General features: G+C 42.8%; 1 protein-coding gene across 2 annotated transcripts in view; it reads left to right on the top strand.

The window, feature by feature from the left end:
• The window catches only part of ELMO1 (engulfment and cell motility 1), a 309,653-nt gene that overhangs the window by 78,301 nt on the left and 209,557 nt on the right, over positions 1-21,795 (top strand). For both annotated transcript variants that reach the window (XM_078772962.1, XM_078772961.1), the window contains exon 2: positions 18,249-18,361. The gene's annotated coding sequence lies outside the window, so the exon portion shown is untranslated. The remainder of the gene's footprint in view (positions 1-18,248; positions 18,362-21,795) is intronic.

Here is a 21,795-nt window from a genome sequence, read left to right as displayed (position 1 = left end):
TTATTGAGTGTAGTTGTGATGTACGGTATGTAAAGGAATCAACAGCTTGAGTATTCATCACCAACATCAAACCTTTTTCATTCTGTATTGTTGCACACGTCCATTCTTGAATAGCATATCGACGGAGTTGCTTTGCTTTTGAACAAGTACTACAGACAGCATCCTGCAAGTGACAATAGTCAAGGTGCGGAAAATCGGGTTTCCTCCATATCCCGGTGGCACGACCTTTTCCTCCATTCGATGAGCTTCCGTTTCTTTGTTTTAAATTTTTAAACGTTTCTTTGTAGCTGACCTCATCTTCCCAAGTTTAGTTACGGTACAATGATTTCAGGCCTTCATTTCTGTGGGCACAATTTTTGTGTTCAGTTAAAATGAAGTTTGCCTTTTCAAGAGAAAAAATTTGTCTCAATCTACCTGAAAACATGAACATGTCCACCTTTCATCTTATTTCAATCCATTTTCCTTTTTTTATATATATATTTATTTGTTTAATGAAATTTATTGTTGAAAAAGTAAATAAACTGTCGTTTAATATTGAGGGGTGCTATTTGGTATTACTTTGTATGGCATTTTCACCAGTAAGATTTCTGCTTTTGTAGTTCGCACATTCCTACCTTGTTCCATTTGGCTGGCAGGATGCCCTAGGGTTACTCTCACTCACCTCTAAGCCGTCTAGCCTGTAGCTGTAAGCTGGCATGCCGATGTTTCAGATTCATCAATGTGTGTGCCATCCCTTGGACGGACGTTAAACTGGGCGTCCCGTCTCCCTGCATTAGTTGATGAATGTTAAAGATCCCACGGTATCCTTCTAGAAGAGTAGGCGAGGTATCACCGGCACCCTGAACAAATTCCAAATTCCTCCCCCAACCAGCAGAGGGCAGTGGCACAGCTGCGCCCTCAGCTAATGATGCTACCCTGCAACTTTGTGCTGCTTTTTCAAGATCTAAAAAAAAAACAAGGTACAATGTCCTCTTTTTTTGCCTTGTATTTATTTTGGGTCTACTAATAACATCGGTTGTAGATTGTGCTTTTGTAAAACCAAAATGGTTTCCATCAATACTTATGATTTCCCTTGATCTCTCCTCAATCACCTCATCAAATATTTCAAGGCTTGTTCCATCAATGGAATCCCAGCTCCATAAGAGGAGGGTAGTAGTGGATTACTCTTCATCTTATAGGTAGAATAATGCTGCCAAACGAATCTTCAGGGATCTGTCCACATTTTCATCTCCTTCGGCAAAGGTTCAGGATCCATTTTACTTCAAGTTCACCTGATGCTTCTATCATCTCAATAACAATTCCAGGTGGACCTGGTGATTTACCTTTCATCATCTTAATCGTCATTTTAATTACCTTCACCACCGAATGTGGATGGAGGTTATGTATTCACCCATTTGTTTGGTTGTTTGTTTGTGAGAAGAATATCTCAAAAGGTTATGGACGGATTCAGGTGAAACTTGGTGGACAGGTCTGGTGTGTGACTAGGAATGATTTTTCATCATTGAGAGATAGGCCGAAAAGGCGATATTGCATGATATCTCAAAAAGTTGTGGTTTAAAACTTGGTGGATGATTTAGGTATGTGACAAGAACAAGCGATTCGATTTTGGTTCAGGTCCGAATCCAGATCCGGCCTATCAATGGGATACAAAACGTAAACTGTTCAGCCTGGCCGAGGTACGCTGTCTACCGAGTGTCGTTCCAGTTCTTGTACTAAAACCTTCATTACCTGCCATTTTCTGTTTTCTCTTCCATGAGCCTAAACTGTGGATTAATGAAAAATTAAGATACCTGTTAACTTATTTTGCTTCCTGATTTGGTATCCTTCAATGTAAACTATCTTTGCCTAAGTTTCTTTTTATCAACTTTCACACTCATTTGCTACTAAACTTCCTCTGTATGAAATCATACGTCATCCTCCAACAACTTATCTTTTCCTGCAGGAATGGCAAGTGTTGTTCTTGATACGATTCCTGGGTTATGTACGGTTGCGGCGGCTGTGTCTGTATCTTTGTTTTGCCTTCTTTGAGTCATTGTGTTCTTATTATTAGTATGAAATCTCTTCTTGTTTATTTACTTTCATTTTGTTTTGTCTGTTCCTTCCTTTGTTTATTTCAAAAGTTGATCTGACCAAAAGTGTAGTTGGTGGAATCACAATTTTTGCATGTATCACATCTGTCCGGTATCCTGCTCGGCCTACTTCCTTAAATTTCCTTTATATGTATCACATCTGTCCGGTATCCTGCTCGGCCTACTTCCTTAAATTTCCTTTATATGTATCACATCCGTCCGGTATCCTGCTCGGCCTACTTCCTTAAATTTCCTTTATATGTATCACATCTGTCCGGTATCCTGCTCGGCCTACTTCCTTAAATTTCCTTTATATGTATCACATCTGTCCGGTATCCTGCTCGGCCTACTTCCTTAAATTTCCTTTATATGTATCACATCTGTCCGGTATCCTGCTCGGCCTACTTCCTTAAATTTCCTTTATATGTATCACATTTGTCCGGTATGCTGCTCCGCCTACTTCCTTAAATTTCCTTTATTTTATTTGCCTGTTTTGTATTACAACTGAAAATACTTACTGTAGTCAATGTTTCGAAAACATTTTCGAAACATGACTGTGAACCGCAATCCCATTGGGTGGGTTCAAGTATTTTTGAGGCCTAGCATACAAGAAGATGAGGATTTTTGGTTTCTGGGAATAAAACGAATCACAGAACCATCACCATGTTTCTACTGGATAGTTATAATTTAATACCCAGCTGTCACACAAATTAACTTTAGGGACAGGGGTAATCTGTCTACTGCACTTGGCTCTGTTCTATGCACGCACCAATCACACCGGTGCCTGCGCCGCACATACCAATGCCGCACTATTTCCACCATAACCATGGATCATTTTGTTAACAACTGGCATTTTCTTCTTAAACCTTTCAATGCATCACTTTCTCTTGATTTATAGGAACATATGTTTTTTTTTTCCTGCAGCCCGTACTATATTCTGTTTACCGTTTAGACCCACATCGGATCGAGTAGTTGATGGAACACGGTTGCAGGCCACCACAGATGCTCATTCCATTGAGAACTTTAGTCTGTTAAGGGAAATCTTCACTTGTTTGCCAAAGACTAGCTGCCACCTTACTTTACCAGACAAGTCACTGCATAAACAAAGGACAATATCAAAATAAGCCGTGGCATGTTGGGTTCTGGAATACACGTTTTTCAGCCCGAATGGTAGATGGAAATGCCGAATGAAGCAAAATGATTGCAATTTTGAAATTATTCCACATATAATAGGCAGTGTTTTTACAACCTTTGTGAAATGCATCATTTGGAGTTTAATGTAGAGTGGTTGAGCAAACAGAATGTCCCAACAGCAGGAAGTTACATAGCCCTATTGGTAGTTAAGGGAACATTGCCTGCAAGTAGAGGCCTTGTTCAGCACCCATCGGCTGTTTAATAAAACACGTGCAGCCATCAAAAAGTGAAAAAGTTCTTGTCGTTTTGCATCACAGTTAAAACTGATTGTCATAGGAATGCAACTTTTTGTCACAAAACATTTTGTTATAACAGTTATTTGGTACCAAATAACTAGCCTGGTGTTGGCTTAGCGGTTAGGGTGCCGGCTTGGGATCCTAGGATCCTGGGTTCGAATCCCGGTCGATCGCTGAATTAACGCCAGGGGGGTTGACTCAGCCTGTCATCCTTCCGAGGTCGGCAAATTTCAGTACCAGCTTGCTGGGTTGAATGATCCCGGTGTGTAACCCGGTTTAGAATAGGTACACCGTATCCCTGTGCATCGTAAGAGGCGACTGAGGGTTGGCGTCAGGAAGGGCATCCGGCCATAAAAACATTGCCTCAAACAGGGAACCATGATTGTCATGGGGCCCGCAAGGCTAACCCCCGCTCCAGCGTGGAAAATGGCCTTAAAACGATCATTCATTCATTCATTCAGTTATTTGGTACCACAAATGACCTTTTGAAAATGCACAAGGTTTCAGTATTCTTGGCAAGTCATAACAAACAACTAGAACGGCTCTCGGTAGAGCGCATACCTCCGCCAGGCTGAACACTTTACGTTTCATATCTAATCATAGGCCGGATCTAAATTCGGACCTGAACCAACATCTAATCGACTCATCCACCTAGTTTTATCATCACTCGTCCACAACTTTTTGAGATACCATGCTATATATCGTTTTTGGCCCGATATCTCAATGGTGAAGAATCACCTTAAAATTGTAGTATCCGGACCCGGATCTTCACCAAAATCTAATCAATTTGTCCTTGTCACACACACGCAAGTTGTCCACCAAGTTTTCTCTAAATATATCCACAACATTTTAAATGCCCTGCTCGTCCGGCAGCTAAGCTAAATATAGCATAACAATTGTGCATTTTGTGAGGAAAGCACCAAATTTGGCACACTAGTAGACTATCATATTATCAAAAGATCTGGATATTGGGCCATCTCAGATTCAGAGATTTGATTTTTGCAAGATTTGCAGATTTTGCAGATTTGCAAGCTGAGATTGCAACGCCAGGGACGGCCGACTCCTTCCTGCGAGCTGCCCACGTCACCCGCACAAGAAGAGCTCATCAAATCACTGCAGCGGCACTGCACATCCTGCAACACCGTGCGTATGAACGCCACTGTATGACATATGCTGATGATGCAGAAGACCTGCCTGAGTTCGAAGCCTGGTGTCACCAGAGAGGAGAAGACATTCCCAACTTTCAGTACTGGGCAACTGTGCTGGAACTAGAGATGTTGGTACTGGTCTACGTGCGTTCTCTGCGGCAGGCTTCATTCACGATGTACCTCGATGCCCTGACGGAACTGGTCCCATGGTTCCATGCCTTAGACCACACACACTATGCCAGGTGGGTCCCTGTTCACCTGAGGGACATGGTTGCACTCCCAATGAAGCACCCAGATGTAGCCAGATAATTCAGGGCTGGCAACTTCACTGTACAGAAGACGAAGAAGGTGTTCTCTTCGATCCCAATCGAATCGAAATCTTGCAAAAATCAAATCTCTGAATCTGAGATGGCCCAATATCCAGATCTTTTCAGAATATGATCGTCTACTAGTGTGCCAAATTTGGTGCTTTCCTCACAAAATGCACAATTGTTATGCTAAGTTGCCCCACTATGCTCACAAACAGACAGGAGATTCATTTAGAGTTTCATGTAGTGAGGATTTAGAGTTTTTTTTCTTAATTCAAGAAGATTTGGGAAAAATAATTTGCATATTTATTTTAAAGATTACATGCATTGTTGTTGTTGTTCATTTACAGTTGGTTGGTGGTGGCGAAGGAGAAAGGAAGGAGAGTAGGAAATAGCCTTGTGGGCCTTTGTGGTGAGAGAGCAATTGTCAAATCATACTCAGCGTTTGTCTTGCAAAAGGTGGTGTCATTACAAATGCAGTGGAGTTGAGGGTGGTCTGAGTAGAGTGCCTAGTAGGTTCAGATATAAACATTACACGGGTGGAAATCAAGATGTAGAGTACATGGGGGGTAGTGGATATGGGATTTGTAGTTGAGCTGAAAAAGGTTGAGTTTTTGTTACTCGAGGAGATATGCTAGATGCAGCTTGTGGAGCGAAGTCAGCTGTGAGAACTCGGATATGGTTGGCATGGAATAAGTGGAGAGAGTCGAGGTATTTTAACAAACAAAACGATGCAAAGTGAAGTAAAAGGATGAGAGTATATTTCGGTTGTATTTTACCAATTTTGATGTATCGTAGTGAAACATGGGGGTAGAAGATGAGAGACGAATAGAGAGGACAGAGCTAAGGATGATGAGATGGATGTGTGGGGTAACGGTGCAGACAAGCAGAGGTGGGCATAAGAGGCTCAAAGCTAATAGTACTGAGGAAGAAGAAGAGTTGAGAAACAGAAGACTAAGGTAGTTTGGGTATTTGAAGAGAAAGAGAGTGTGTGAAGAAAGTCACTAGTTTAGTACACTACTCACAATAAGTTAGGGATATTGTGGAAGTGAGTTAATTTTTTAATAGGGGTTAGGGTTCGGGTATTGAAATCAAGAATGCTGTGTTTTTTCACACACATTAATAACCATAGAATTAGGACCAACAACTTTTTTCAATATAATTAATACACAAAATCAACCACACCGAAGAACCTGCCAATATCCCTAACTTATTGTGAGTCGTGTAGTTGAAGGGAAGAGCTATACTACCAAGAGGAAGACCGAAAAAGACCTGGAAGGATGTAATCGGTGGAGACGTGCAGTTGTTGGGGTTGATGGAGGAGGATGCTTTCGACAGGACGATGTTGAGAGGGGCATCAGCCGACCAACCTCCTAATGTGGGGAAAGAGTCGTTAAACGAGAAGCGGCAGTAGTAGTAGTTGTTATTACTCCCGCCAGGGAGTAATGCATTCACTCGTGTGTGTGTGTGTGTGTGTGTGTGTGTGTGTGTGTGTGTGTGTGTGTGTGTGTGTGTGTGTGTGTGTGTGTGTGTGCATGCGTGTGTGTGTATTCGTGTATTTGTGAACAAGATATCTGGAAAAGTTCTGAACGGATTTGGATGAAAGTTGGTGGATGATTGCCCTTGGGATAAGGAAGAATTAATTAGTTTTTGGTGAAGCTCAGGATATTATTCCCGATCCAGGAATTTTTTGAAGGATTCTTTACCATTGGACAAATGATGAAAGTCAAATGAAAGACAAATGATGAATTGCGAAAGATGATGGTAATATTGCCTGTGATTGATGCTGTGAAGAGGAACAGGCTGAGATGGTTTGGTCATGTGTTGAGGAAGGATGAAAGTGACTGGTTGAGAAGAGTGATGGAAATTGATGTAGAAGGAAGTAGAGGACGGGGAAGACCGAGAAAGACTTGGCTAAAGATGGTGGAAGAAGAAATGCGGGCAAGGGGGTTAACAAGGAGAGATGCAGAAAATAGGGCAAAATGGAGAAGATTGTCATGGGGACCGCAAGGCTAACCCCCGCTCTAGCAGGGAAAATGGCCTTAAAATGCATATTGTTGTTGTTGTTGTTGTTTACCATTGGAAGATAGGGCTCATTTTTTTAACTTTTTTTTTTTTTTTTTGTATACAATATCGAGGCTCATGAAAGAGCGAACATTAATCACACAGAAAGACAAACAGACACATAAAACAAATAACATCGGGAGCGGTAGACAAGATGGGGAGAGAGAGGGGGAAGGACACAAACACAACATTTGAGAGCAGGGACCGAGAGACATGGAGACATCGAGAGAACTGTGGGAGGGAGAGGGCTTTGGGGGGAGGCATGGGAAGGGGGGGGGGGTGGGAGAGGTATAAAACATATGGACACTACCAGGACTTCCAGGAAAGAAGTTGGAATTTCAAACAAGGTGGATCTGGGGTGAATTAGCGGGGGTAGAAAAGATCAAGGTTTTGGATGGGGGAAGATAAGAGATGGTGGTGAACAGCTGTTTTAAAGACCTGGAGGGAGGAGTGTGATTGAAGTGAGTGTGGGAGTTTGTTCCAGAGGCGGGAGAAAAGAGGAATGAAAGAGTGAAGGTGAGCAGAGAGCCGAGATTTCGGCAGTTTAACCATCAGAGGGTTGCAGGCAGATCTTGTGCGACCTGTAGGAATATTTGGGGGACAGAGCACAGAGAGAGCTGGGGGAGCAAGGCCGGAGAGGAGTCGGTAGAAGACAGAAAGACCACCTACCTGCCTGCGGTGAGTGAGTGAAAGGCCCTCAGAGATAGCTTCATCGCGGGAGATTCCAATGATTCTGAAAGCTTTGGTTTCAACAGCGTGAAGACGAGCTAGGTGTGAGGCAGGAGCACCAGTCCAGAGGGGAGAGCAGTATTCCATTGAGCTGCGGGTGAAAGCCTTGTATGTGGTGAGGAGCTCAGGTGTGCCAAGGAAGGACTTCGCACGACGGAGGATGCCCAGTCGGCGACTGGCTTTGGAGGCCAGCTTGGAAATGTGGTTTTCCCAAGAAAGATCATGGCAGATAGTGAGACCCAAAATCTTGAGCGACAGAACTTCTTGGAGAGGATTGTTGAGAAAGTAGTTGGGAGGGTTGTCCAGTCGGTCTTTTCGGAGAGACATAGTAAGAGTTTGAGATTTGTCAGGATTGAAAGGCATGAAAGACATTATCTTCAATATATTCTATATTTAACATTGTGATATGAAAATAGTTTTCATATTTGTTGTAAATGTAGTTTAAACTCGTGGTTATGCGTTAGAGCGGTGTATTTTTTTTAGCAGCGTCAACTTCAATGTTCTTTTTTTCTTTCTAATAAAGACATATTCTGTCATTTTAAAACCACCAAAGTGTGTATTAGGTTTCCCCGTTTCATAAAATGTATCGTTTGATACGTATAATGCTTTAAAACAGTTTTTTTTTGTTTTTTTTGTTTTTTTTACCTCAGAAGAGATATCAACATTTAGCTCAGCGAATGTCATTCGCGGTGTCAGTATTTGATGAACTTATAAAGACTTAGTTCCAGATTTGTCAATGGCTGAGGTATATTAAGAAACGACTAAAACAGATTTGGCAAAATTCCAACTTTTAAAAAAAAGATCGCATATTCACCCAGGGTTGTGAGAGGCTGAAGAAGAAGAAACCTCGCATGGGCTTCCCAGACCAAATAAATAATTCTGGTTCTGCGATTTTCAGGTTTATTACTCACGCCGGGGAGTAATGCATTCGATCGTGTCCGTCCGTGTGTGTGTGTGTTCGTATGTTCGTGTGTTTGTGAACAAGATATATGGAAAAGTTCTGAACGGATTTGGATGAAAGTTGGTGGGATGATTGCCCTTGGGATAAGGAAGAATTAATTAGTTTTTGGTGAAGTTCAGGATATTATTCCCGATCCAGGATTTTTTTTTGGAAATTTTTTTGGGAAAGATTTTTTCTGTTTTACTGCATTAAAGCTATTACTATTATGTGGGTGTATCTCGGCATAAGGAAGAACGCCATTGAAAATTGGGTCGCCACGTCAAAATCCAAGATGGCCGCCTCCATGTATGTCTGAACCTTGTGAGCGAAATATCATATCATGGCATGTTTTCTGCGTCTTCCACTTTGTCAACTCACATCACTTCACCGACGGGGGACCTAGGCGTAACGCTTGTTCATGTATTGTTTTGGGGAGAGGGGATGTTAAACAAAACGTATTATTCCAACGAAACCCACGGCGGGAGTATGCGCCTTACTGAGTGGCGTTCTAGTTGTTTATTTAAAAGGTGTAAACACAGGGTTCGGTGACCCTTCACTGCTCTAGATATTTACTGTATTGCAGCAGCTCACTCGCACACCTTCTCCTGAGATCATATACACACTCGTGCTCCCCGAGGGATGTCTGTTTGTCCTCACCTTGCCCTTTTGTTTTTGACACCGCCGCTGTGCTCAACTACTGTTTGCTTCCTGCCTGAAAAAAGGAAAATAAAACCAACAGTGGAATATGCAACAATACATTCACTGTAATAGGCAATCACTTTATGCATTTAACCCTTGCAGTGAGAGATTGTGTGTGTGTGTGTGTGTGTGTGTGTGTGTGTGTGTGTGTGTGTGTGTGTGTGTGTGTGTGTGTGTGTGTGTGTGTGTGTTTAATGTAATGCAGTCACACCGTGCAGGTGCAGCACTTCCAATGCTTCTTCGTACCATTAACATAAGTGAGGCCTTTCTTCATACACTGGCCCGAGATACTGCCAGCAATGCTGTGGTGCACATGGAATGTTTCATCACAAATGTCTCTGACACTAAAATAATATACCCAAGTACATTGTAAAAATGGTCACACGAGGGGCTATTCAAAGGCTGCCTTGTGGTTACAAACAATGAGCATTGGAATACAGATACACACACATGGCGCTCCGTGCGAGTCTGCACTAGGTCGGGCCCGACCTTACAAATCCTTTTAACACGTTTTTATTACTTGCGAAATCGAAGATTTTTCAAGTATATCGGTCGGTTGCGTTTGTGGTTCTGTCTGTCTGTCTGTTTGTCTGTTTGTTTGTCACCGGCCTACAGGTCACAATTCGAAACCGACCGTCACGAAACTTCACCAAGTTCTATAGGTCGTTCCAATTGAGAAGCCTATTGTTTTTGGGGTCAAAAGGTCAAAAAGTCTACATAGGCCAAAGGTCACCAACTTTGCCAAATTTCTAAAATCCTCAATTTTCATCCGATTGACTTGAAATTTGAAGAGAACTTGCATATCTGGTCACTGAATTCAACCACCAAGTATTTTTGAGGTCAACATAGTCCAAATGGTCAACATAGGCCAAATTTCTAAAATCCTCAATTTTCATCCGATTGACTTGAAATTTGAAGAGGACTTGCATATCTGGTCACTGAATTCAACCACCAAGTATTTTTGAGGTCAACATAGGCCAAAAGGTCAACATAAGCCAAATTTCTAAAATCCTCAATTTTCATCCATTTGACTTGAAATTTGAAGAGGACTTGCATATCTGGTCAATGAATTCAACCACAAATTATATTTTAGGTGAACATAGGCCAAAAGGTCAACATAGGCCAAATTTCTAAAATCCTCAATTTTCATCCGATTGACTTGAAATTTGAAGAGGACTTGCATATCTGGTCAATGAATTCAACCACAAATTATATTTTAGGTGAACATAGGCCAAAAGGTCAACATAAGCCGAATTTCTAAAATCACCAATTTTCATTTGATTGACTTGAAATTCTAAGAGGATTTACATATATGGTCACTGAATTCAACCACCAACTATTTTTGAGGTCAACATAAGCCAAAAGGTCAACATAGGCCAACTTTCAAAAATCCTCAATTTTCATGCGATTGACTTGAAAATTGAACAACATTTGCACATTGAATCACTAAATAGGGAAAGAACTATTTTTGAGGTCAAAAGGTCAAAGGTCAACTCAAGGTCAACCTTCCAAAATCATCATTTTTTTTCTTGGGGGTGGGGGGCGGATTTTGCAAGTATCGTGCTCCCCATGACGTCTTCTTGTTTATTTATTTAGAGGATCTAAGGCTCGTTGTGGAGCTGACACACACACACACACACACACACACACACACACACACACACACACACACACACCTCTTACACCTCTCACACTCTAATATAAAGAAGAATACATGAGACAACACAGGACTGTTAGACGAGACACGCAGCCACTGAGCTTGAAGGAAGTGCCACTAATTTGCTGGGTACCGGCAATGGCACCTCCTTTCTCGCCACACTCAGCAGGGAATTCCCTCAGGAGGAATTTCCTTCTCCCCATGGATGCTAACCTGTGGGGATTCTCCGCGCTCAATGCATTCAAAGGATGAACTCCAAGCAAGTAAGTAGCACGTGCCATTTTAAAGTTTTTGGTATGACTCGAGCGGGGGGTTTGAATCGTCAACCTCCCAGACTCGGAGCAGATGCTCTGACCATGACATCACAGAGTCTGGTGCAATACAAATGAAGTATGCATGTACGTTAAAAGTATATGTGAACCCTTACCGCTCAGGGTATCTTTGGATTCTTCGCATTACGTCGTCAAATCCAGAGGGCCAACTTCATTTGTACAGTTCCATTGGATATTAAGGTTTGCTCGAACAGACCTTTTGTCATCTCGGATGACACTTTGGTGTAGTCTTAATACCCCCATGACGACTTTGGATTGACAGTTCAATATTACTTCGATAGTCAGTTGTGTTCCCCACATCCTAACAAAATTACAATGTTGAAATGATGCATACATCTGTTAGACACAAAAAGTTACCACAGTTACCTCACATGGGGGTAAGGAAGCAGGGGAGGGGAAAGAAGAGTCTCGATGTCTTCACAAATCCATTTTCTTCTTCTTTAACGGCTACAATTATTCCCACGTTCTTGTGGTGTTGGCCCAAACAGGATGGAAGTTTTTGGCCCAAGTCTTTCACGAACTGGCTGGCCAGGCCTGCCGATTGACTAAGTAGTTAAAGCAGGAATTTGTAATTGAGCCAAGGTGCCGACGATAGCTCGCCCATACTCTTTGGGAAGGACACCGTGGGGTCTTTAACGTCCACCAACTAATCCCGGCACACGGGACACCCAGTCACGTTTAACGTCCATCCAAGGTAAGGCACACAAATCGATGAATCGCCACACCTGGATGCCAGTTTATAGCTGGGTCTAGATTAGAATCCAGACTAGGCAGCTTGGAGACGAGTGTGTGTACCTCCAGGCAATCTTACCAGGCCATGTTCACAATCCTATAATTGTAGGTAAACAAATAGCAAAACCGTTATTAAGAAAGTCCTGTGATTACAACTGTGACCATTGCTTCACGCATTCTCTCTTCCGCAAGTATTTGTCAAAGTCTACCAAGTGAAACACAGATATGACTGCGACAATGTCACGTATCGAAATTTCATGTTCCCTTAATTTATTTTTCACACTGTATATTTCACAAGGCCTGGAGTGGAGACTTTAAGAAAGCCAAGTACGTGGAGACGTGGAGTAATTTAATAAATGGATGAATGCGAAATAGCAGAAGAAAACGCATTCCCTGTCTGGCAGGCAGCTTGTTGTGGAACATTTTCCGCTATGACTGCATAATGTTAGACATTCACTGAACTCCTTTACTTCATTTGGACGAAGTCACTTTGTTCCAGGCCGGATGTCTTTGAGGGTACTTAACAAGTAACAAGGGTACTGTTACCTTTGAGGGTACTTAACAAGTACTTCCCAAATGAGGCCTGCAAGTCTTGGAGTTGTATCCGGTTGCATCGATTATATTGAGGGCGTTTATTTAAATCATGGCACCGGTGTTTAGTTTGTGCATTTAGGAAGAATAAAACAGTTTACTTTTAAGGTCATTTCTGAGGTCACAAAGGTCACGTGGGGTCAAATAAGGACAATGTATCTAAATTTTGCAATAACTCATGAATGGAGGAATATACCTGAGTGTTCAAACTTTGGCACGAGATAGCGCATTGTATTGGGCTTATTTTAAGGTCATTTGCATACGCATAGGTAAAAAGCATCTTGGGAAAATTCAATATGGCGTCCACAAAATGGCCGCCAAACCTGTCTCTCGTGTAGAGTAATGTAGAACATGTCTTTCTGTAACCCATAAACTCCCCAAACCAAGAACATTAAACTTATCAACTATCAAGTATGTAGCTTACACTATTGGGCTATTCAAAGACTATTTGCCTGACAGTGCGAGAAAAGGATCATGGGAAATTCCAAGTTGCGGCCACACAGTGTTGTCACAGATTTGTGTTGCTCTGTTTTACTATATAACATTGAATGTTGCGTACATGTTCTTGTGGAAGCGTCTTTACAATGATATTTTCTCTTCTCGTTGTAGATTTCACTAGTTTCTCGACAGAACAGAGATCAGGATTATGGATCCAGTAGCTGTGATTAAGCGCAAACGCCAAAATCAATCGGACTACACACGTTGTCTCTTCTGCCAGGAATGTACAGCAACATCTGTCGATCTGCGGACAGCGTCTGTCGAAGGAAAACGCCGAACTCTCATTGTTGCTTCACAGAGAAGAAAACTTAATGATACAAACAATCTCGATGTGCTAGATAGATTGGATATTGTGTCCGAAGCAGGTTTTCTTGCAGAAGACGTGGAATGGCACAAGGCATGTTACATTTACGTCCGAGAGCCAGATCAACAGGCTTAAAAAACGACTTGAATCGCGTGTCAGTCCCGTTAACCTTCCTGTTACTGCAACTTCATCACATACTGAACCCATCCAGAGACGTAGTTCTCAAGCACCAATTAACTGGAAAGCATGTGTGTTTTGTCAGAAGGCTGATGACGAGAAGGCCCATAGAGTCACAACAATGAGGAAATCCGAATGTATCATTGAAATGGCCCAGAATGACCCAGTTATGAGCGTAAGACAGGCAGGTATCAATGATTTGACAGCAGCTGAGGGTTGTTATCACCTCCGATGTCGGGTAGCGTTTGACAGGCAAAACAAGCAGAAACACGTTGCTTCTGCATCAGGTCTCGAGCACGATGAGAGTATGGGCACTCTGTGTTGCGAGTTGATTACAGGATTGTCTCGTGGACATGTGTATGACATGATGGATGTATGGTGCAGATATGAGTGCATATGTAAGGAAGCTGGTTCAGATGTTCCTCTGAAATACCAATCAAGGAGGAAGACTTTCTATGAAGATATTCAGCAGAAAGTTAGGCTTAAGGGAAATTATGTTCGGCCTTTAGACCCGAAAGCATCCCTTATTTTGTACCCTGGAGAGAAGTCAGAGTTTCTCATCTCTAAAACTCTCACGAAGGCAGCAGAACAACATGTGGCCTCATCGGAAGAGGAGTCCACCGATGAGGAATTGATATGATCCCTTCATCCTAGCAGTATATTCCAGGAAATGGTGCATGCTGCTCTACGTGTCAGACAAGACCTACAAGATACCCCGGGTCATTCAACCACATTAGTCTCCATGCCAATCACGAAGAGGCTGACACGAGATTGATTCTGCATGCACACGAGGCTGTAAACTGTAACTACAAGAGAGTCATTGTCATCAAGAAACAAGTTTTTTTTACGTCCCTTGGCTGGCCAACTAGAAGCAATGAAATGGATGCACCGAGTCACCAGTGCGAGTCCCAGGCTTGTTACCCTACGCATGTGAAGCGAAACCTGAGGTTAAGCAATTGGTTCACTTTGTCTGTCTATTTACAAATGCAAGTTTCTGGTCGAGGAACAAGTTAATTCCCAGTTTACAGTTTACTTAATTCTGAGGTCACAATAAACCCAGTTTGTATTAAATGTTCGTAGTTTGTATTAATTGTTCGTTTTTAATTAATCATCCACTTTCTAAACTCCCCCCTCACACCTCCCCTCCTAAACTCCCCCCTCACCCCTCTCTTTCAATTATTCCCCTTGTCCCTCCCCCCCAAATCTCCCCCCTCTCCCCTCCCCTTCAAAACCCCCCCTCGCCCCTCCCCTTCAAAACTCTCCCACAACCCCTCCCCTTTAAATCTCCCAATTACCATCTTTATCCAAGGAGGGGCTCCTCCTGTAGAATATTTTAATGATTATTATGACATCATAGGTCACGTGGTACAGATCGAAGGATCGTAACTGGCAGTCCACGCCCTGAGCTTCGTCATTGGGCCTTAAGCAGGCCGTGAGGCCCCGCCCCAAAGGGGATGATTGGTCATGGAGATGGGATGATGTAATGGGACGTCAGGATTGGTCGTGAGTGACGTCAGCGAGGGGAAAAAGGAGGGTGTCCATCCCTCTCGCTCTCTCTCTCGTTCTGGTGCTGGATGCGGCGTTTGCATTATTTGGCTCGTGTGCGCTTGTGGAAAAAGGCTCGCTTTCTTGTTCTGACATGGGTGGAGATCGGCTGTGCTTTGTGCCGTATGCACCTGAGAGATTCATCGGAGCTTTGTGGAGCATGGAACGACCTGAGGAGGAGGACGTTTTGCCGCTGCTTCACGGCTCAGTGTGCCATGTGGCGATTTGCACCATCTTGTGCGCTCCCGCGCAGAGACTCAGGGACCATTCGCGCTTGACCTCGTTGGAGCGGAGCTGAGTATCGGCCGACTCGCCAAGCCATTTTATTTTCTTTTATCATTCCCCAGTCGTGTAATTGTGTCTGAGTGGAGGCTCCTCAATATAGGAATTAGTTTTACCTTACCTTTCGTTTTTGTTATTCTAGCATTAATTTCATTAAACCCATATTTGTTGCATTTTACTTTTGTGTCGTGTTTGTTTCCTTGTTTGTGGGTTCGAGGAATAGACCCGTGGCGGCCGTCCGTTCAGGCAAGGCTTCGGGTCCTTTCTGCGCGCGCGAAAGGATAATCCTGCCAAGTTCAGGTATACGCCTCGGAGTAACAACGTTCGGCTATTTGTGTGAGACCGGTGTTCATCGGCCACTTACTTTAACAATATCAAAGATACCAAGAGTTTGGTGATGTCGTTGCATCACAGGCTTGATGTAGTTATTGCTTTCCTTTTTATTGATTCATCGTTTCCCATTCGCCGTTTTTTGCCCAAGTCATTCATGAACCGGCTGTCAATGCCTGACTTTTGACTGAAGGTGGCACAGGAATGTGTCATTTATTGGTTCCATGATTTAGCATTCATTGTTTCCATATTTTGTTTGCTTTTGGCTTCCCACCCATACATAGCACGGGTACCTCGCTAGTATAGCAATAATAACAAATTTGACTTCACTGTTCCAATACTTACGGAGGGCACTGGTGCCTCAGTACAGGTATAAAGTTATATACAGTCACGTGAAAAAGTAAGTACACCCCATGTAAACTTTTGACTTTTTCAACATATTTCAACATACAACTATTTGATCTTCATTTCAACAATATTGATCGATAAAGGTGATATAATATAACAAATATCATGAAACATTTACATTTTGTAGTCCATTGTATAATTTAAATAAACATAAATGCAAATTTCGCATGTGGAAAAAGTAAGTACACCCCTACATTTATCACTACTTCAAATACCTAAAATTAGAATCAGGTGCACCAGCTCAGGTGCGAATGATTAGAACACCGTTGGAGAGTATCTTGGAGGAACCTGTCTTATTTAAACCTCAGACATTTAGTTTGGTTTGCTCTTTGTTGTTGAAGTGTGCGGCCTCACCATGCCTAGATCAAAAGAGCTCTCTGAGGCCTTCAGAAAGAAGGTTATAGATGCCTACGAGTCTGGGAAGGGATTTAAAAAGATCTCCAAACAATTTGAAATCAATCATTCGACTGTCCGGAAGATCATCTACAAGTGGAGAAGATTCCAAACAACTGCCAACTTGTTCAGGCCAGGCCGCCCCAGCAAGTTCAGCCCGATAGCAGACAGCAAGATGCTGAAAGAAGTCTCGAAGAACCCCAGAATGTCATCACGGGACCTACAGATAGCTCTTGCCACTGTTGATGTCAAAGTGCACGAGTCTACCATTAGAAAGAGGCTGCACAAATTTGATCTACATGGGATGTGTGCCAGGAGGAAACCTTTGCTCTCCAGAAAGAACATAAGGGCAAGACTAAAGTTTGCCAATGAACACCTCGGCAAGACGAGCACTTCTGGAACAATGTGCTCTGGACAGATGAGTCAAAGGTAGAGCTATTTGGCCACAGTACCAGAAGACATGTCTGGTGAAAACCAAAGACAGCATTTGACCACAAGAACCTGATACCAACTGTAAAATACGTGGTGGAAATATCATGGTTTGGGGCAGCTTTGCTGCATCAGGGCCTGGGCAGCTCACCATCATAGAATCCACTATGAATTTTTCATTGTACCAGAGGGTGCTTGAGGATAATGTGAGGCTATCTTTCAGAGAGTTGAAGCTCAACCGAATGTGGACCTTGCAACATGACAATGACCCGAAACATACCAGTAAATCCACCAAGGAATGGCTGAAAAGAAAGAAATGGAGGGTTCTGGAATGGCCAAGTCAAAGCCCGGATCTAAAACACCATCATGATGTTGTGGGGGGATTTGAAACGAGCTGTGCATGCAAGAAACCCCTCAAACATCGCACAGCTGAAAGAATTCTGCATGGCGGAGTGGGCAAAAATTCCTCCCAGTCGATGTCAGAGACTGGTAGACTGTTACAAGAAACGCCTACTTGAGGTTGTTTCTGCCAAAAGGGGCAATACCACCTATTTGAGCCAAGGGTGTACTTACCTTTTCCACATGCAAAATTTGCATTGATGTTTGTTTAAATTAGACAATGGACTACAAAATGTAAATGTTTCATGATATTTGTTATATTATATCACCTTTATCTATCAATATTGTTGACATGAAGATCAAATAGCTGTATGGTGAAATATGTTGAAAACATCAAAACTTTACATGGGGTGTACTTACTTTTTCACGTGACTGTAATTCATAGAATCCAATGAAATGTTTTTTTTCCGATAAAATGCATTCTGATCTCTAATTATGTGACAATGATATTGAAAGTTTGTTTAGTGAGGGGGATCGTATGGAAGTTGCAGAAAGAATGGGGGTTTTGTAAGCGTTAGAGGGGAGTGGCTGTTGTGTGCAGGTTTCCTGGGTTGGTTTCCTTGTTTTCCTGGCATTTGCATTGCTGTTTGGAAACACAGTAGCCATTGATTCTTTCTGCCTCATCCCAAGCATCCTGTCATTCCTTTTGAAGCTCCTCTTTTTCCCTGGGTAGCAGCATGCAACTATGAAAAATGTGGCCTTTTCACTGTTGTGCCTCTGGCAAGGCGAATACATTCTGTATCTGTTACAATAATCAAAATCCTCATTTTGTGTCATTTTTCAGACGGGTCTTCAATGGACTGTGGCTGCAATCCCTCTTCAGGCATGGTGGTGGTGCTGGGATAGGCACCAACTGTGCTTTACTCAATAACGTCAAGCAGGCACAACTCAAATCAGGTACAGTCAGTGAACGAATGCTTTTTTTTCTTTTTTAATCTCGACTCTTCATAGAGTCGTGACGGGAAGTTGTGGTTGATGCTTTTGTCTCTGTACCTCCTACTCTGAAGAGAGAACAATTGACAGTTTACAGATGCAAATGTGAGTGGGGGTTGTGGGCGGGGTGGTGTTAAATTGAGGAAATGAGAGGAAAGAGGAGACGTCCTCGACTGATGCCATTGGGCATATGGTTTCGATATTGTATGTGGTTGTCCATCTGGGAAACAAACGGTTCATTTATAATGGTGCCATCGATGAGCTTAAAACGTGTGTGTGGTGTGGTGGCATGCATAGTTGATTTATTGATGACAGATTTGTTTTCAAGTCATAAATGCATTCTGTGGAATCTGACCATTGCAGACTATTTGTTGCGTCTCTCTTTTTAACAGCATATCCTCTGGTTCAGCTCCTTCCACTCTCAGATTTCTGACCCTCCACAGCTCTTGCAGGACATGTATGTTCTTCCAGTAACCCCATTCTGGTTAGATTCCAAAAATCCAGGTTTTCCGTCCACCGACACTCTTGAGTTCCTCTTTTCTGGTTACTGTTTCTTCCCTTTTCTCTCTCTCTCTCTTTCTCTCACCCTTCTTTTTCTTGTTCATTCCCTTGCTTGTGTGCAACCGTGGCCCCACGAGCCAACGATGTATACGTACTTTGCCTTTTTAACCCGTCACCTCAGTCTTCCATGAACTTGGTTGTTGTATAAAAATGCATGTAATTTTTAATGCCGTGATACTTTTATCTTTCTGTTCTGTTCAAGCAAATCAATGTTGTTCTCACAAACATAAAAAAAAAAACCCTCTTTCTCATTCACTATTTTGGACAGATCACATGAGGGTCTATCAACCATCACCGTTCATTGCCAATTATTATTTTTTAAATTGTTTAATGTATTCTGTATTTAATGCATTCTTGTATTTATTTAAATGTATTCTGTACTTGCCACCATTTTCACAACATTTGCCCAGAAGCCAGTCATGAAGCTCTCTTGGTTGATAGTCTCAGTTACATTTCCAAGATGCCTTCCTTTGAGTTTTGTTTTTCATCCTCTTTGGCTGTTGATCATGGTGGAGATCAAGAACAAGTCACATGAGTTTGAGTCTGGTAATAGTTGGGCCAAGAAAATCTCTCCCTCCCACAATGCCAACAAAAATCATGCATTTTGCTCTCTGTATCGTATATTATTTTGATGAACCATTTGTATTATTCATCAAAGTGATACTTTGCAATACCTGATACAGAGATGTGAACGGCCACACATTTTCTGAAGCAACGTTTGAAGTTTACCGCATTTCAGCATTACATATGCTATCGTAAAACACTCCACATTTTCTTTGAATACTAGAACGCCACTCGGTAGAGCACATACCTTCACAAGGCTGAGCAGTTTACTTTTTGTATTCCACTGGCTGGATCTGCATGTGGACCTTGTTCTTGTCACGGACCCAACTTATCCACCAAGTTTCATCATAATCCGTCCATAAATTTTTGAATTATATTGCTGTTTATCCGTTTTTGGTGTCATCTTTCAATAGGTCAAGAATCACTTAACAATTGTAATATCTTCTTCATCTTTTCCGGATCTTCACGAAAATCTAATCAGTTCATCCTATTCGCACTTCCAACTTATCCACCACGTTTTGCCCAAATCCATCCAAACTTTTTGAGATATCCTGCTCACAGACAGTCATGCAGACAGCGGTGAATACATAACAGCTGTGCAGGTGGCGGAGGTAATAATGGTTATTGTTCCATATTCATTACTGTGTGGAAGTTGTTGTGGCAGGAGGAGACCTAAATGGACATGTGGGAAGGAGTATGGATGGTTTTGAGGGAGTTCATGGGGGTTACGGATATGGTGTGAGAAATGGAGAAGGTGAAAGGATTTTGGTGTTTGCTGATGGAGCTGATTTGTTGATTTGTAATACTCAGTTCCAGAAAGAGGATAATAAGCTTGTTACATACACGTCAGGTGGGTCGACGACAACCGTTGACTACCTGATGGTGCGTAGGCGAGATAGGGGGCACTTCTGGGACACAAAGGTGATCCCGGGGGAGGAGGCTGTTTCACAGCACCACTTGGTTGTTTGCGACGTAAGGGTGAAAGGTGCGAGGAGAGCTCGGCGGTTGAAGTACCAACCGAGAATGAAGGTGTGGAGGTTGAAAGAGGTGACAGTGAGGGAGGCATTAAAAGAGAGGCTGAGTATGGTAGAGGATGATGTGGTTGAGCTTGAAAGTGGTTGGATGTCAATGAAAGATAGTCTGTTGGGAGCCATTGGTGAGGTATGTGGATGGACAAAAGGACCACCGAGGCACTCGGAAACATGGTGGTGGGATGATGGAGTTGGAAAGAAGATTGATGAGAAGAGGAAGAAGTTCAAGGAGTGGCAGAAGGCGAAGGGTATGGGGGCAGAAAAAGCAAAGCATGAAAGTTCTAAGGCAGCCAAGAAGGCTGCAAAGAAAGAGGTAGCAAAGATGCAGGAGGCATGTGGGAAAATGTTCGGAAAACGCTTGGATTTGGAAGAGGGTCAGGGAGCGGTATTCAGGATTGCAAAGCAGATAGCGAAAGAGAGGTGTGATGTGATGGGGGTGAGTTGCTTGAAGGATGAAGTGGGACAAATCGTTGTGGACCCAGATGGAATTAAAGGAAGATGGAAGAGAAATATGGAAATGCTGTTGAATGCAGAGAATGAATGGGATGGCAACATGGAGAGTAACCCAGTTTCAGGACCAGCAGAGAAGATAACCTGGAAGGAAGTTGAGGAAGCGATAAAAGCAATGAAGAGTAGAAAAGCGGGAGGGCCGACGGGAGTTGTGGGAGATATGTTGAAGGCAGCGGGAAATTTGGGTGTGAAGAGAATGACAGAGAACTGTAATCTGGTGGTGAAAGAAGGCCGCATTCCAGTGGATTGGGAACTGAGTACACTCGTCCCTCTATACAAGGGGAAAGGTGACCCTCTGGACTGTGGCTCGTATCGAGCGATGAAGTTATTGGAGCATGGAATGAAGGTATTGGAAAGGGTGTTGGAGAGGAGGATAAGGAAGAAAGTGAAGACCGACGAAATGCAGTTTGGATTTATGCCAGGAAGAGGAATGACAGACACGCTTTTTATTGTGAGGCAGTTGCAGGAGAAGTACATGGAGAAGAGGAAGAAGTTGTTTCTTGGGTTGGTTGATCTGGAGAAAGCATTCGATGGGGTTACACGTGAAGTAGTGACATGGGCATTGAGGAAGTTAGGAGTGGAGGAATGCTTGATCAGAGTAGTGATGGCAATGTACAAAAGAGCGCCCACAGCTGTAAGGACGAAGGACGGAAACAGTGGTGAGTTTGAGGTGAAGGTGGGAGTGCATCAGGGGGTCGGTACTAAGGCCACTACTACTTGCAGCTGTGATGG

The sequence above is a fragment of the Myxine glutinosa genome, chromosome 2, assembly GCF_964187855.1.
Source record: "Myxine glutinosa chromosome 2, kmMyxGlut1.1, whole genome shotgun sequence".
Taxonomy (NCBI): Eukaryota; Metazoa; Chordata; class Myxini; order Myxiniformes; family Myxinidae; genus Myxine; species Myxine glutinosa.
Note: the sequence above shows the minus strand (reverse complement) of the source record. Positions and strands in the feature narration are given on the sequence as shown.